Raw genomic sequence first — 16,999 nt, forward strand, 5'->3', positions numbered from 1 at the left:
TGGAGAGAATCCAGGTAATATGGAGAATGACTGAAAGAAGCAGTTTCTTGTTTTGAGGAAAAAACAAGCAAAAGCTATACAGACAGTCACAGCCTGCCACCTGCCTTCCTACCCACCCCCCTTTCTGCCTGCACTCAAATAGTACCCCATACCCCGGCCACACGGAACTCACCCTAGTTCCCCAAACTGCTAGCTGCTCCAGCCCTCCATGCTCTCCTGTCTGCTGTTGCAGGAAGGCTCCCCCTAGTCCAGTATTGGACTTTCATTGCTGTGCCCCTCAAGAGAGACTGAGTTCCTTAAAGATACTACCTATTTCATTTGGGCTGAATTCCCAGAACAGAATCCAGTGCTTAACACACAGGCATTTAATAAATATTTAATGAATGAATAAAGAAAAATCAAACTCTGTGTAGAGTGCACCACTTCAAAATAATTAAATCTGGAGGAAAAAGGTAGACTCCAAAGCATGACGTCCTATGGGAGGACAGTGAAGACTGCACAACACAACCAGTGCACAAATGCCACCAACCTGCATGCTCAAAAATTCTTGCTGTGGTAAATTTTGTGCTATATTTGTAATTTTTTAAAATAATTTTTAAAAAGCACAATGCATCCACTTTTAAAATGCTATAGACCTCCTGAGAAACCACTTTGAAGATACCACCAAGTATTACAGCAGCCATTGATATTTTCCTACTAATCTATCCATAACTGTGTAAAGTTTGTAATGTTCCTATCTTATTTCATAAATGGATGTATGTTTATTATTATGTGTTTCCTACAACAACCATTGAGAATAGTTAATGATTTTTCAATAGGTCACTCATGTATAGCTCTATTTATTTTCTTTAGAAGCCACTTTGAAGATACCAAAGTATAGTACAACAGCTCTTGAGAATCTCCTACCTCTTTTGTCTCTAACTCACTATTATTTGTCTATTTGTTTTCCTGAGAAACTATTTTGTAGATAATAATATGTAAAACGATAACCATTGATAATTTCCTACCATTTTGTCTGTAATTTCCTAAGTCCCCCCTATTATTATGTTATCCTTCTTTTATTCTTTAAAATTAAAAAAAAAAAATAAATGCTATAGACCTGGGTCCTTCTTGAAGCCAGGTAGCACAGGGAAAAGCAGAAAGCATGCCACTGGCCAGGCCAGCCCCAGCTGAAGTACAGCTGCCATTTCTTCACACTTCCTGCCAGGCAGGGGTGCTCATCCCCAGGAGCATGCCAGCCTGTGAGGGCCACCTCACAGTGACCACTGAAACCAAGTCACTAAGGTTTCTAACTTGGGCTATAAGCTCCTTTAAGAGAGGGAGCATCCTTTTCCAACACTCTGGGGAACCAGAGCTGCACCCAGGAGGCATCCAGTAACACAGAGTAGTAGCCGCCAGCCGTGGAACATAGGTTGTACTTCAGCTTCTCTGGGTGCTACTGCCACCTACCACCAGGGAGACTCAAATCCTATGCCTGATGCCATCTCAGGACTAAACTAATCAACAAATGAGTGGACGATGTCCGTAAGAAACAAACAGGGACAAGTACAGACCCAGAGTGATAGAAAAAACCAAGCTCAAGTCTTAAAGGGAAGCCCACCACCAGGAAAGCACCTGACTCCTGAAACCAGATCAGTCTGACTATCTGTGCAGAATATATCAAGATTTTCCATTCGTTATTATAGCCTCTGTTTCAATAAATAGCCTTTTAAAGGCAAAGCCAAGGGGCGGGGGAGAGCAAATGTTAAGAATATAATTACCAATTCAGATCTCAAAGGATAAAGAAGGTCAACCCAGAAGTCTATTAATTCTAGGTGCAAGAAAACAGTGGTAAAAGAGAACTGACTTAGAAATTATATTTTTAAAAATAAGTTTTTGGATTAATTAACAAATGGAAAGAAAAGAATTTTGAAAAACTAAAAATACCTCACCTGATAAAAGAGCTACTAACTTAAATCCTTAATAAACACAAGATATGAAGAGTTGACAAAGAGTAAAACCTTTGTGTCTCCAAAGTACATGGCCACCAAGCGGGGAGAAGTCACCTGGCACACACATCCCCATGGCAGATGTGCCCATACACCTCCCACAAGCCAGGGCAAGTAGGCAGAGGGGAAACAGAGGCACAAGCCACATGGCTTCCTGATGATTCACTGCTCTCATAATTTTTACAACCAAACTTCATAAAAGTAACTATGCTTTGTGATTATGTCCTGCATCCCAACAATTCCTCAGTACATCATTTAGCCTCTGCCCTTTTATGCTACAAAAACTTTAGGAGGAGAAGGATGAGAGAATAATAGGGTACATACAAGCAAGTACATTTCATTCATGTATGACAACGCCACAGTGAAACTGGTGGGGGCAGGTACTAGGGATTGCACCTAGGGCCTTCTGACTGAGCTACCTCCCCAGCCTATGGTCTCACTAAATTGCCCAGACCGGGCTCAAACTTACTAGCCTCCTGCCTCAGCTTCCCAAAGTGCTAGGATTACAGGTGTTTGCCACCATTTCCTGGTTTGAAACCCATTATTTTATACAATTAATATGCATTAAATAGTTATAACTTTTCAGTTTTTGGAAAGATACCCCAGAGAAGTCCCTGGTCCTTTCTGGCACCTGTGTGCATAGCTGAAAGACACGCTGTGATGTAAGCAGTGGCCCTTACCCGACACTAGCTATCAGCGCCTTGCTCATGAACTTTCCAACCTCCAAACTATGAGAAATAAACATGTTATTTTTTAAACATGTTATTTTTAAAAAAAAAACAAAGAAAATTTCTAGTAGCTTAGTAAAGTCGCCATCAACTACCACACTGCGAAATTCAGCCACCATTTTGCATGGTTTTCCTATTCAATCTGTGTGTTATGAATCATTGGCATCTTTCTGAATAATCCTTGGGTTTTTTCTGACCAATCCTTCTTCCCTTGGGCCTTTCTTCATTTCTCACCCTTAGAAACCGAGGCTGCAGAACTCTAGCAAGAGCTCCACAGATTCTTCCACAGAATTTTTCTCTGAGTGACTAGTACCAGTTCATGGCTGCCCTTTCCCCTCACCTGAGGCTAACGGCCATGTCTCCATCTAGGCTCAGACTCATTTAGACAACCAGCTACCACCCTCAGGGCCTGGATGGCACTGTAGCCACAGACTCGGCTTGGCCAAGTAGAGTTCAGCAGGCACCTGCCACCCCCTCTGTCTAGAGCCATGCAGTCAGAAACTGAAATCAACCCTGTCACATCTTAACAACCCCTGAGGCTTGTCAATCTGGCTTTTTGAAAGCATCCTCCCCTATTTATTCCTAACACCAAGATCAAATCCACATCACCCCTCAGCTCTACTACCAGCAGCCACCTGTCTCCTCTCTGGGCAACATTTTAAATGTAAGTAAATATAGCACTTACTGTACAGTAGGAATTGCGTCAAGTGTATCGAGGGATAAACTGATTCAATCTCGACATCCACTTTCTGAAATGGATCCAACCATTATCCTCATTTGGCAGATGAAGAACCTGAGTCCACTTATCTAAGATTACACACATGCCAGTAATGGAGCCAAAACTCAAACCAAAACAATCTGCCCAGCACCTGTGCTATCAGTGCCTCTGCCCACCTCTCCAATATTATCACTCACCACTCACCACTCAAAATATATGACCTGTGACACCAAATTGCTTTCTCCTCTGCACCTTTTTTCACTCACTGCTTCTCTGTTTGAATGCTGTGACCTGCCTGCCCAATGCCTAGATCACCAATTTGCCCTCTCCAGGATCCCTACTGTCCACACTATCTACTATCTCCTTCCGGAGCTCTTCTGGTATGAGCCTCTACATACGAACACCTCAGACCAACCGATGTGCAAGGAAAACAGAGGGGTGACATGAACAGCGACACCCAACAGGCAGGACGGAAAGCTGGCCAGAACCAACTACTATGTTCATCAGGCCTGATGGCTCCCTGACCAGAGGATTTGGGAGACTATCCTCGAGGAGTGTCATTACTTCAGCTTCCAGACATAAACTGAGAACAAAACTTTCTGGTTGAAACATAATCTTTCTCCAGCTCAAATCTGCTAATGTTGCAACTGTAACTTTGATTTTAAAGTCCTTCCTCCTGTTTCCCCTTGACCTATTTATTCCCAGGGACATGGCACAGGGTCAAGAATAGAGTAAGCAATGTCAGACATTTGAGAAAGCACTTTAGCTTCACCTAGGATGTTGGGTTTATAAATAACCACAGAAAATCATGGCCAGGGCTCTCACAGGGTAGCTGCTGGGGCACACAAGGAAGGCAGGTGCCATAAGGAATGTTCCTAGGGAAATAGTTCCTGGCCATGCTTCTTTCTGGCAACACGCGAGACCATTCCAACGGTGGGAGTGACAGGCACGGCCTAGATGGCCATGCGCAGTAAGGAGGAAAAAGACATGCAGGGGACAGCGCTAGTTCTCAATACCTACATCCAGAGCTGGGCCAGCTCACCTGTCAGCCTTCAGTTCTCAAAATGTGCCAGGCTCCTCATACTGTGAAAGGACAGTAGCCCTACTACATGAGCCCTAGTCTGGGCTGGAGCTTGCTGTGCTTCCCCAGATCTCTCCCCACTTAGTCAAGGGCTCACATTACCTCCCTGAAACAGATGGATGGAAACAATTTACCCTAATCCTCCTAGCTAGAATAATTGCTAGTTAGGTTTGTCCAAATCCAAAAGCCACACTCTCTGTCATACTGAAGACAAAAACCAGGTAGCTGAATCAATCCAACGCAAGTATTCACTGTCAGCCACCATTATTTTCACAATAATACCAGGTCACAAGTTCAATCCTCAGCAACCCCTCCCAAATTATAGTCAGGCTGAGATCAGAGTATGCAGAAGTAATAGCAGCAGTGTCACCCAGAGTATATGTATACAGTGAACAGATAAGCCTCTTGGGACATAACAGTGACATTGACAATTAGGCGAAGGATCAATGGTCGTGCCATAGATTTATTTTTTATAAGAGAATTTCAAAAATAAGGGGAAGTAGTCTAGGGATTGGGATGAGAAAGAACAAAGATTGATAGTTTTCACATATGCCACATGCCAAAAGCATATGGAGCTTTATACAACTTATCCATTCAATCGTCATCACAGACTGAGAAGGCCGCCTCATTGCCCTTTCACAGTGGGGAAGCTGAGGCTAATCAAGATGACACAACCAAAATGGGTCTCAGACCTAAGCTGGCCTGGTTGGTAAGCAGCGTCCAGTTTGGTCTCATGAGTTAATAGGGCCACGAAGGCATCTAAAGGGAGATAGCTTTGGACCCTCAGGAGTAAGAAAGTGGAGATGTAGACAAGCCTGAAGTTACTAACACTTCATAAGCACAAATATATATATCGCTTTCTCTTTCATTTCAAAACCAAAAGGTCACAAAAATCCAACCCAGTATTTCTACAAAGAAACCACATGCAATTATCTGAAGACATCACCATTTCTTAATGGGTCACTGGATGGAAGGTTTCCTACTCGTAAGCATGCTCTGCTCAGAACATATCCACTCCAAGGGCAGCAAGGACCCCAGGGCCCAGGGAACAGGAATCACAGATGAAAGGAAAGGCTGGGGCTTTGCAGAAATCTATGCAGCAACTGCATGAAATGAGACAAGACTGAAAAGAGGTCAAGCTGTCATCTGCACTTGCAAAATGATGTTCTCTCCTTCACCAGGCAACTGGCTCAGTGAAGAGAGGCGGTGATGACGGGGTGGGTGGAGAAGCATCTAGACATCTAATTAGTGTAGCTTCCTGAATATTTGTCACCATATGCACTAGCCTTTCAAAGTGATCAAGGTAATGTTTAATTTTCAATAACTTTTTCTTATTGAAAGTAAAGTTGACATAACATGAAATTAAGTATTTTAAAATGAACAAATCTGCAGCACTGAGTGCATTCGCAGTGCTGTGCAATAACTACCAGTTCCAAAACACTTTTATCACCCCAAAAACAAAGCCCATGCCTATGAAGCAGCTGCTCCCTCGTCTGCACTGGCGCAATGTAGACCAGCAATCTGCCAGACTTTTCCCCAGCCACCGAACCATTCCACATACCCAGTCGTGGCACATATGAGTTCTGATTTCTCCAAATCTTCACCAACACTTGTTATTTTCCAGGAGTCTTTTTTTAAGTAGCCATTCTGCTGGATGGCTCACTGTTGCTTTGGTTTGCATTCAATAACTATTACTTATTTCAGGTATATGCAATGTTCAATATAAAAAAACTAATAGTAATTTAAAAATTAATTTTCTCCAGTTTCTGCAGAGATGTCAATGCCAAGCTCACCTCCTTCACTGCTAGCACACCTGCCTATCTCCCCAGAGGACTGTGCCGCCTTTGAAAACAGCAGCTCTCCATACATACTCATTCATTCCACAAGCACTTATTAAAATCCTACTGTACCTTAAGCGTGGAATAAGGCATGAGGAGCACAGCAGTAACAAAGCCAAATCTTCCCCCACAGAACTTACAACCCAGTGAAGACACACAGTGCACAGCAGGGTGAAGGGATAAGGAGAGTACACACCAAACCACAGAGCCTGGCCCCAGGCCTATTCCCATGAATTCTGGCCTCCGGGAGCACCTCATCTCCTCTCCCAGCTCTCAATCCATGGTCCCTACCTAAAAGAATCAACAAGAGCAAGAAGTGCCTGCCACACAAAGGAAAAGGGACTCAACCCTGGGGACAGTGAGGGGGTCATTCAAGAACCCTCACAACTTGTTCTGGCAGCTGCTCCTTAATTGCTCCAGAGGACATAGTCATAGGCCGTCACAGCTGCCCGTCATGTGTGTGCACATCCATGCGAGCGTAAGAAGTGGCCAAGGCCAGCTCTTGTGAGATCTTATCAGTACAGCAACAAAAGCAACAGCAAAGAATAGGTCTAGAAATATGCTGGAATAAAGCAGCAAAGGGAATGAACTAAAGACCTGAAGGCAAAACCAGCTCCACTGTATATTTCACATATTTTTTCAAATACTTTATTGGAAACAATAAAATCATTATGAATTTTCTTCTATTGGTGCCTTAACAAATAGAAGCCCTATCAGGATACTCACAGTGATTTCTGAAAATGGGGACAGGGTCCAGTGGGGTGATAGGGATTTGGAGTGATGCAGGAGGTGCAGTGTGACTGTGTCCTGTTTTTATTCCAGGACTAGGCATCAAAAATAGGGCATTGTGTATGCTAGGCAAGCATCTAAAGCATCTACCACTAGGCTATGTCACCAGCCCTTTTCTTAAATTTTATTTTGAGGTGGGCCTCACTAAATTATCCAGGCTAGCCTTAAATTTGTGATCCTCTTGCCTCAGCCTCCTGAGCAGCTGGGAATACAGATATACATTACCGTACCTGACAAGAGCCTTCATCTTTAATGTCTGCCAGATGGTAGGCCAGGCACATCACACAGCTATCATATTGTTCTGCCATGAAAGACCCACTCTACCTATTCTCAGGAGGAAAAAACTAAGTTCACACAAGGAAAATAATCTCCCCAAGGCTGCTCAGCTGATGAGCAAACTGTCCCAGCGAAAGGCCAGGTGGGTCTGACTCCAGACTCCATGCATCTGTGCTTGCTTCTACTCTGAGACATTTAGGCACCCAAGATGCACCAGGGACTTCAGGAGAAAAAAGGAAATAGTCTGCACCTTTCAGGAATTCAAAATCCAATCAGGGAAACACAGACACCAAACTCTTAAGTTATGAGATTATGGGGATTCAAGAAAGGGAAGTGAAAGAGCACCAGGGACAACTGACAGGAATCAGAAAAGGCTTTCAGAGGAGTGACTCCAAAGCAACCCTGCCAGGAAAGTGCAGAGGATGTGGGGGTTGTGCACCTGACAGCAGCCCTTCCCTCCTCTTCTGTTAACAGCATCCCTATTTTCCTTGGAGGTGGGGTACCCAGCCCCATCACATGCTCCGGATGAGAATGACTATGCCCTCAGGCCCCCAACCCCAGCCTCTCAAGAATCCTGGACATGTGGATATGTAAGGGAGTGGCCAGGGCCAGAGATTTTTCAGTTGAAAGAGAATTGCACACTCCTTCCTCACTCATTGTCTTATACACAGGAGACTAGGACCTGAGGTCACTACTGAGCTGTGTTTCTGCCACACAGAATCCAAAGACATGGAACACAAAACAATTTGCAGAAAACAGAGAGAACACCTAGAAAGAAGTCTCCACCTGAGTTTTGTGGAATATACAATGGAGTGGAATATACACTGTGTGGAATGTACATTGTGAAATATACAATGCAGCTCAGGAAAGGCACGAGCAAGCTCCTTGTTATTAAATGAGTTGAGACATTACCTCTTTTGAGTGGACCACACAGAAATGGGGTTTCTGCCCTTAACAATACAAAGAATCTTGGTACAGAAACACTAGACTGAACAAGTCCTGTGTCTGTCTTAGAAGAGACTCCAGACAGCAGGGATAGCAGGAAAGAAGGAAGGCAGCACGAGGCCTGGCACGCACGTTCCTTGACCTGTAGGACCACACTCTGCTTCCCACAGCCCTAGGAGAAGCACTGCCTCTGTCAGTGAGCCCTGAGGCACTTGCAGGGACAGTCATTGCACCGTTCCCTCATTCTCTGAGCTTCCTGCAACTCCAGGAACAGAGGAGGGACAGTAAAACCAGCAGGTTCTGTCTCCAGCACTGCAGGCAAAAGGGTCAGTAGCAGCAATGAAGCCAGTGGAGGTCTCTAGCCTCAGTCATGTACCAAGACATTGTCATAAGAGCAGAAGCCTAGGGGCTGGGAATTTAGCTCAGCGGCACAGCACCTGTCTGGCAAGCGTGAGGTTGTGAGTTTGATTCCTGGTACTGGAAAAAATAAAAAATAAAAAAAGAGCAGAAGTCTCTGGTCACAGGGTCTTCAGGTGGCTGCCTAGAATGAGGGCTTTGAGGCCTCTGAGAACTTACTCTTGGGAGTCTCCTGGAAGCCTCAGGTGGGGAAGGGGAATGAGCAGCAAGCCATTACCTAGGCATTTCTGGGTCACTGGCTAGACAATCATTCTCAAAAGAGAAAAATCAATTTTTGAGAAGCTGGTAACAGTAAATGTAAATGACAAAAATTATTCTCAAAGGAAGGGAAAAAAATTACTAAATAAATGCTGCAACAGTGTTCATCTATTTAACCATATAATACTGAAAATACTGAATTCTTACCAAATGTATAATGAGAAATTAATTAGGAAACTGCTAACGGTTAGTTTTACAGGAAGAATATATCTTAAAAACATTACTTCTAAGTAGGGTCTTTGTGATTATCTGTACCTACAGCTGTCTCCTATTAAATCTTACAAGGGTTATTAATAGCGAGTATTATAGTGAAGTATAAAAGTAACCACTAGAGTAAGAGAACACAAAAGTGCTGAGCCTTTGGTGAAGGTTCCTCCATGCTCCAGCCCTGCAACACAGGCCCAACCTATCAGTGCATCTGAGTGGGTCAGGATCCTCACAGAGCCGCAGAAGGAGGCTCTTGTCAGGTATAGAATTTCAGTTCTATATTCCTGAAATCTCCTATGTTATATTCCGCTGCCAAAGTGCTTTTTATACCTTGTAATACATTAAAAGCAAAATTTTGGAAAAAGGTCCGGTCATACCAAATGAGACACTCTTCGGGAATTATGTGAGGTGCTGGGGATCAAAGGTGCTGGGCTCTATCTTCAAGAGCACCTGGTGTAGCAGGGAGGACAAAAATGACAACGGCTATAGGTGCTTCAAAAAAGAGGCTCAGAACCTAGTTTTGGAGAAGGCCTGAGTTAGACTCTCAAGGATAAGAAAATGAACAATAGAAATGAAATAAAATAATCATCACCACTCTAGCACATGCAAATGACAATGGGTACACAAAGGAAGAACCTTTTTCATATGCAGGAAAGGCACGAGCAAGCTCAGGTCATGACACTGAGTTGGGCCTCAAAGCATAAGAAAAAAATTTTTTTTTTTTTTTTTTATTTTAAGGATAAAAGGAGGGAAACGTTAACAGACATACAACATTTTACAACATATCACAAGCACAATACAGACAATACAGAGTTACAAACAAAGTGGTAGGGAATTAACAATGGTGGTTGTATTACATATTGATATCTTCAAAGTGGCTTCTCATGAAAACAGATATAGACATGCAATAAAAAAATTTAAAATACAGCAGGGCACAGCAGATCTTTCTGAGCAGATAGAAGTATTCCATGATGAGAGGAACAGATATCCATGAGAGAGGAAATCAAAAAGCCAGGATTATAACTGATTGAATAAAGAACTTTAATGCTGGTTTGAATGATCTCTGAATAATGGAGGAGGATTTACGAAAGGAAGAGCCTAACTAGAATGGAGTTTAAAAGATAAAGTAACAATAATAGTAATAAATAATAGCAGTTGGCATTTACTGAGCATTTAGAAATGCTTTGCACGTGTTAAATGCTTTACATGAATTTAGGAAGTCTCTAGCACACAGCAATCACACAGTAATTTAGCTCTTACTATTATTAAAAACAATTCTATTAATAAGTCTATAATAAAAGCACTTTCATTCCCAGTTTTATAGATGAGAAATCTGAGGTTCAGTGGGATTAAGATTAGTTTGACCAAGGTCAGCACTTAAGCATCTGGGTCCAACTGAAACCATCTCTGAGTCACTGCCCTGCTGGTAATATTCTTTTCAGTCCAAAAAATGGACTGAAAGGAATAAAATTGAGCCCAATGACCAGTTAGAGAACTGTAGAAAATTCAAAGCCAGAGATCATGAGGCCCTGAAGTACTGAAAATATAATGGGAAGATTTCTCTGAGTGAGGTAGAACAGGTTAAACAGAGAGAGAGGTGTCTAGTAACAGACAGACCATGCTTCAATCCTGCCTCTGCCTGATTACTGCAATGTCAAATTGAGTAAGTGGCTCAAAAAAGTTATAACGATGTCCACATCTGTAAAATGAGGGTACTGTGCTCATTAAATAAAATAGGAAATAGCATCTGGCTCAGCAGACCCATCGAAGGAACCTAATGAATGGGAGCCCATTATTGTAATTATTACTCAGAAGACATGTGCTTGGGGGTAGAGAACAAGAAGAAAAAAAAGGTTTAGTTTCAGAAATTTTTGAATTGAAGTATAATGCACCATAAATAACATAAAATCCATTCTTTTAGAGTAGTGTGCCTTTTAGTATACTGACAGAACTGTGCAACCATCACCACTAATTTCAGAATATTTCTATCATCCCTAAAAGGTACTATGCCCATCACAATCATTCCCAATTCCCCTCCTTTTCTCTTTCAAGGCCCTAGCAATCACCTAATCTGCTTTCTGTCTGTTATGGCTTTTATCTAGATGCTCCCCTCCCACAAAGCCTCATGTAGACATAGGTGGGTTTTTTGAAAGGTGGCTGGATCTAGGGTGTGTAATGCTGAGATCAAGGATGTGTTCCTAGAATTGATTCATGGTACAATTGTAGGGTTAAGGCTGCCCTGCCATGGGTGTGAGTGCTACTCATCCTAAAGATGAATAGCCTGGATAGGATATAGCGGACAGAAAGAGGGCTGTTGCTTTTGCTTGTTACTTGCTGCTTGCTGCTTGCTGCCTGCCATGAACTTTTTCTCCTCTGTGATGCCCATATGCCATGCCACCCTGCTTTGGAGCCAGCCAACTATGAACTATAAAAACTGTGAGCAAAATAAACCTTTCATCCTTTAACTTTAAGTATTAGGTACATTGTCTCAGCAATGAGAAAAGTAACAAAGACACTGACTCTAGGGAATTACTTATTCTGGAAATTTCCTGTTAAAGGCATCATACAATAGGAGACCATTTGTAACCAGTTTCTACTTAACTTAATGTTTTCAAGGTTCACCATGAGGTAGGCATGAGTTAGTATTATATTCCTTTCTATGGCTGAATGATACACTGTTGCATGAAAACACAACAGTTGATTTATCTATTCATCAACTGATGGATATTTGGGTTATTTCCACTATTCAGCTATCATGAATAATGCTGCAGTAAACATTCATGTACAAGTTTTTGTGTGAACACTATTGTAATTCTCTTAAGTATTCATCCAGTGTGGAACTTCTGAATCAGATGATAACTCCATGTTTAGTTTTTTGAGGAACTACCAAACATTTTCTAGCACACCTGTAACCTAAAATCAAATGCATTTACTTTTTTTTATTTTAAAGAGAAATAAAGACAAGCATAACAATTAAATCCAAGTTTCAAAGCAAGTTAGTAGGATAGTTACAATAGTTGATACATTATTTATTGTTGCTTTGTAGTAGTTATTCAGAATACAAGATATAGGGATGATATCTTGTCATACAATATTAGCACAAACCTCTCTTTTTAATGAACTAAGAGAAACTAGCTGTATAACTATCTTAACTATCTGCATATATATATTTTTTCCTTTTTCACTTTCTTCCTTTCCCCTTGCCCCTATCACAGTTTGTCTTCTCTTTTGAACATTTTCTTCCCAATTCACAATATCTATTGTACATTTCAGACCTTATTTAACCTGTTCATTCTTTCACACCTGTGAGACAATATGTTTAAACATATGGGTCTGACTTATTTCACTTATGAGTATGGTCTCGAATTGCATCCATTCACCTATAAAAGTCTCAAATTTATCCTTCTTTATGGCTGAGTAGTACTTTGTTATATATTTTTTAAAAAGCCACATCTTTTTTATCCATTCTTCGGCTGATAGGCATCTAAGTTGTTTCCAAGATTTAGCTATTACACATTGTGCTGCTATAAACATGTGTGCACATATGTTACTGCAGTATGATGTTTTTAATTCTTCTGGAAAAATACTCAGAAAGGGAATATGATTCTAATGGGACCTCTAATCTGAGTTTTTTAAGGAATTTCTACAGTGATTTCCACAGTGGTTGTACGATTCTATATTCCCACCAACAGTGGAGAAGGGTTCCTTTTACTCCATAGCACCTCCAGCATTTGTTATTGGTTGATTTCTTGGTGATAGCCATTCTTTCTGGGGTGAGATTTGTCATTCTCTCCAATGACCAATGATGTTGAACATTTTTTCATATATTTATTTGCCTTTTTTATTTCTCCATCACAGAAGTGCCTATTCATCTCAGATCTCCATTTTTGACTGGGTGGGTGATCTGATTTTTTAAAAATTCTTATATCTTCTAGATATAAGTCCTTTGTCTGTGGGACAACTGACTATAATTTCTTCCCTGTGGATTGATTTTTCATTTTGTTGGTGATTTATTTTGTTGTGCAAAAAGCTTTTAGTAAGGTGAGATCCCTTTTGTTGATTCTTTGTAACATTTCCCTTGCAGTCTGGGATTTGTTCATGAAGTCTCTGCCTACACCTATGTCTTCAAGATTTCTGCCTACTTTCTCTTCCAGTAGATTTAGTGTTTCTGTTTTAATATTTAGATCTTTGATCCATTTAGACTTTAGTTTAGTGCATGGTAATAGACATGGGTCTAGTTTTAGTCTTCAGCATGCAGAGAGCCAGTTTTTCCAGCACCATTTATTAAAGAAGCTATCTTTCTTCCAGTGAACATGTTTGGCCCCTTTGTCAAAGATAAGGTAGCTAACTATGCTTGCAGTTGTGTCTGCATCTTCTAATCTGTTCCACTGATCCTCAGGTCTGGTTTTTGTGGGGTGTTTTTGCCAGTACCATGCTGATTTTATCACAGTAGCTTTGTAGTATAATTTCAGGTCTGAGATTATGATACTCTCTGATTTACCTTTGTTGCTCAGAATTGCTTTTGCAACTCTAGGTCTTTTCTGATTCCAAATGAATTTCAGGAATGTTTTCTCTATGTCTGTGAGGTATGTCAATGATGTTTTGATTGGGACTGCATTAAATCTGTATAGCAGTTCTGAGAGTATAGCCATTTTCGCTATGTTGGTTGTTCCTATCCAAGAGTAATGCATATCTTTCCATTTTTTATATCTTCTTCAATCTCATTTTTTAGGGTACTGTAATATTCACCATACAGATCTTTTACATCCTTTGTTAGACTGATTCCTAAGTATGTCATTTTATTAAATGACATTGTGAAGGGTTTGCATTCCCTATGAGTTTGTTGCTTATGTACAGAAATGCTATTGACTTTTGAATGTTAACTTTGTATCCCGCTATACTTCTGAATTTGGATAGCAAATCTAGAAGTCTTTTGGTGGAGTTTTTGGGGTCTCCTAATGTACAGTATCATGTCATCCACAAATAATGATAATTTAACTTCTTCCTTTCTTATCCTTATTCCTTTTATTTCTTTCTCTTGTCTAATTGCTTTGGCTAATGTTTCCAGAACTATACTGAATAGGAATGGTGATAATGGACATCCTTGTCTTGTTCCTGATTTTAGAATGAAAGCTTTCTATTTTTTAACATTTAATGTGATATTAGCTGTTGGTTAGTCATAGATAGCTTTTATCAGATTGAGATACAGACCATCTATCCCAGTTTTCTGTAGGGTCTTTATCATGAATGGGTATTGGACTTTGTCAAATGCTTTTTCTGCATCTATTGAGATGATACGTGGTTTTTGTTTTGGGTTCTGTTAATATGGTGTATTACATTTACTGATTTTCATATGTTGGACCATTCCTGCATCCCTGGGATGAAAATTACTTGGTCATGACAGACAATCTTTTTGATGATTTGCTGCATTTGCTGCATTCTGTTTGCCAGTATCTTATTAAGGATTTTGCATCAATGTTCATTAGGGAGATTGGCCTGCAGTTTTCTTTTTGATTGGGTTTTTCTCTGGTTTTGGAATCAGGGTAATACTTGCTTCCAGGAATGGCTTTGAAGTATTGCTTCCCTTTCAATTTCTTTAAAGGGTTTCAGCTTTAGTGGCATTAGTTCTTCTCTAAATTTCCTATAGAATTCAACAGTGAATCCATCAGGACCTGGGCTTTTCTTTGTTGGTAAATTTTTAATTACATTTTCGATTTCATTGGCTGTTACTGGGTTATTCAGAATTTTTATATCTTCTTGATTTAGTTTTGGCAATTAGAATCTGCCCATTTCTTCTGTGCTTTCCATCTTATTGTTTTATGTAGTTTAGTGAATCTATATTTAGTATATAAATATTTATGATTCTTATCTCTTCTTTTTGGAGTTTTGCCTTAAAAAGTGACCTCTTCATGTCTTTTGATCAGTTTAAGCTTAAAGTTTGCATTGTCTGAAAACAGAATAGCTACCCCTGCTTTTTTTCTGCATTCCTGTGCCATGCGGTATAGTTTTCCGTCCTTTGAATTTCAGTCTCTGAATTTCTTTTTGGGTTACATGTGTTTCTCGAATGCAGCATATTGTTGGATCTTGCTTCTCGATTCATGTTTGCTTAATCTATCTTGCTTCTTGACGCCAGTCTATTTCCTTTGATTGGTGAGTTGAGGCCATTTATATTGATGGATACAACTGATATGTATTTGCTTTTCTTTTTCATGTTGTTTTCCTATTGTTCATTCCCTGTCTTTCTGCTCTGTTAACTGCTTGCCCTGCCTGGTGGCTTCTTTCTGTTGGTGTTCCTGTTTGTGGTCTTTGTCATCTCTTTCTAATATGTCTTTCAGAGCATTCTGTACAGCTAGTTTGCTAGTCATAAATTTCCTTAGTTGTTCTTGTCATAGAAGTATCTTATTTCTCCATCAATTTTGAAAGATAGTTTTGCTGAGTACATCAATCTTGGTTGAAGAATGTTTTCCTTTAGGGATTGAAAAACTTCACTCCAAACTCTTTTTGATTTTAGACCTTGTACTGAGAAGTCTGCTGTGATTCTAATGGGATTTTCTTTAAAGGTGATATGTGTCTTTTCTCTACCTGCTTTTAATATTTTGTTCTTGTGCTGAATTTCTGGAATCTTGATTATTATATGCCTTGGTGTGGATTTATTTTGGTCATGGCTATTTGTAGTTCTATATGCTTCATTTATTCACATGTCAAATTCTTTATCCATGTTTGGGAAGTTTTCTGCTATTATTTCTGTGAAGAGGTTTTTAATGGTTTTTGTGCTGTCTAGTTTTCTCACTGATTCTAATCAGTCTTATGCTGTTCTTTGCTTTATCCTGTAGCTGTTGGATTGATTTTTCATGGTCTCTTGTGATTTTTAAGGTCTCTTTCTTTTCTTGGTCACTACTTGCATTCCTGTCTTCTAGATCTGATATTCTATTCTCACCTTCATTCAATCTGCTGTGTATACTCTCAATGGAGTTTCTATTTTCCTGCACTTCTGTTTGGATCTGTTTCACTGATTCCACTTCTTGTCTATGTTTGGCATTCATGGTTTCCATCATTTTCCTGAGCTCTATTTGTTTATCTGCGTCTGCTTTAATGCCTTTTATTTTGATAGTCATTGCTTTTTGTACCTTAGAGATTATTTTTTCTATGTCATCTTTCATTTGTTTTTTAACTTCTGCTGCTATCATTTCACAGAATTCCATGTGCTGGCTTCCAATTTCCTCTCTCTCTTTGTGTTCTGGACTTGTCCTGGGTGCACTGGGCATTTGGGGTTGCATTTTGCTTCTTTGTCTTGTCATTTTCTATTTTTGATTTTATTTTGTTTTCTGTGTTGATGTGTTTAGCCTTCTAATAGTAAACAGCCTTCATCACTGATGTCGAGGCTTTCCTAGGAGGTATCTGTTCCTCCAGATGTGTCCTCTTGCTGACACTACCATCCCTGGGCAATGGAGGAATTTTCTGCATTAATGCTTTTAGCTTTCTAATAGTAAGTAGCCTTAATCACCGATGTTGAGGTTTTCCTATGAGGTGTCTGCTCCTCTGCATGTCTCCTCTTGTCTGCTCTTCTGCATGTCTCCTCTTGCAGACACCACTGTGCAGGGAAAGGGAGGAAGGGAGGAGTGTAAATTTACAGTCCTCTCACTGGCACTGCCATCTTAGGGCAATAACGGAAGTTCCAGGCATGGACTTACACTCCTCTCACTGCCCTCCTGGGGACAATGGAGGAGGCACAGGATGTGGACTTCCACTCTTCC

General features: G+C 40.5%; 1 protein-coding gene across 5 annotated transcripts in view; it reads right to left on the reverse strand.

The window, feature by feature from the left end:
- Positions 1 to 16,999, reverse strand: part of Trappc9 (trafficking protein particle complex 9) — a 632,072-nt gene that overhangs the window by 370,494 nt on the left and 244,579 nt on the right. The gene's annotated exons all lie outside the window — the stretch shown is intronic.

The sequence above is a fragment of the Chinchilla lanigera genome, unplaced genomic scaffold (assembly GCF_000276665.1).
Source record: "Chinchilla lanigera isolate Chin_1 unplaced genomic scaffold, ChiLan1.0 scaffold00060, whole genome shotgun sequence".
In the NCBI taxonomy this organism is placed as follows: domain Eukaryota; kingdom Metazoa; phylum Chordata; class Mammalia; order Rodentia; family Chinchillidae; genus Chinchilla; species Chinchilla lanigera.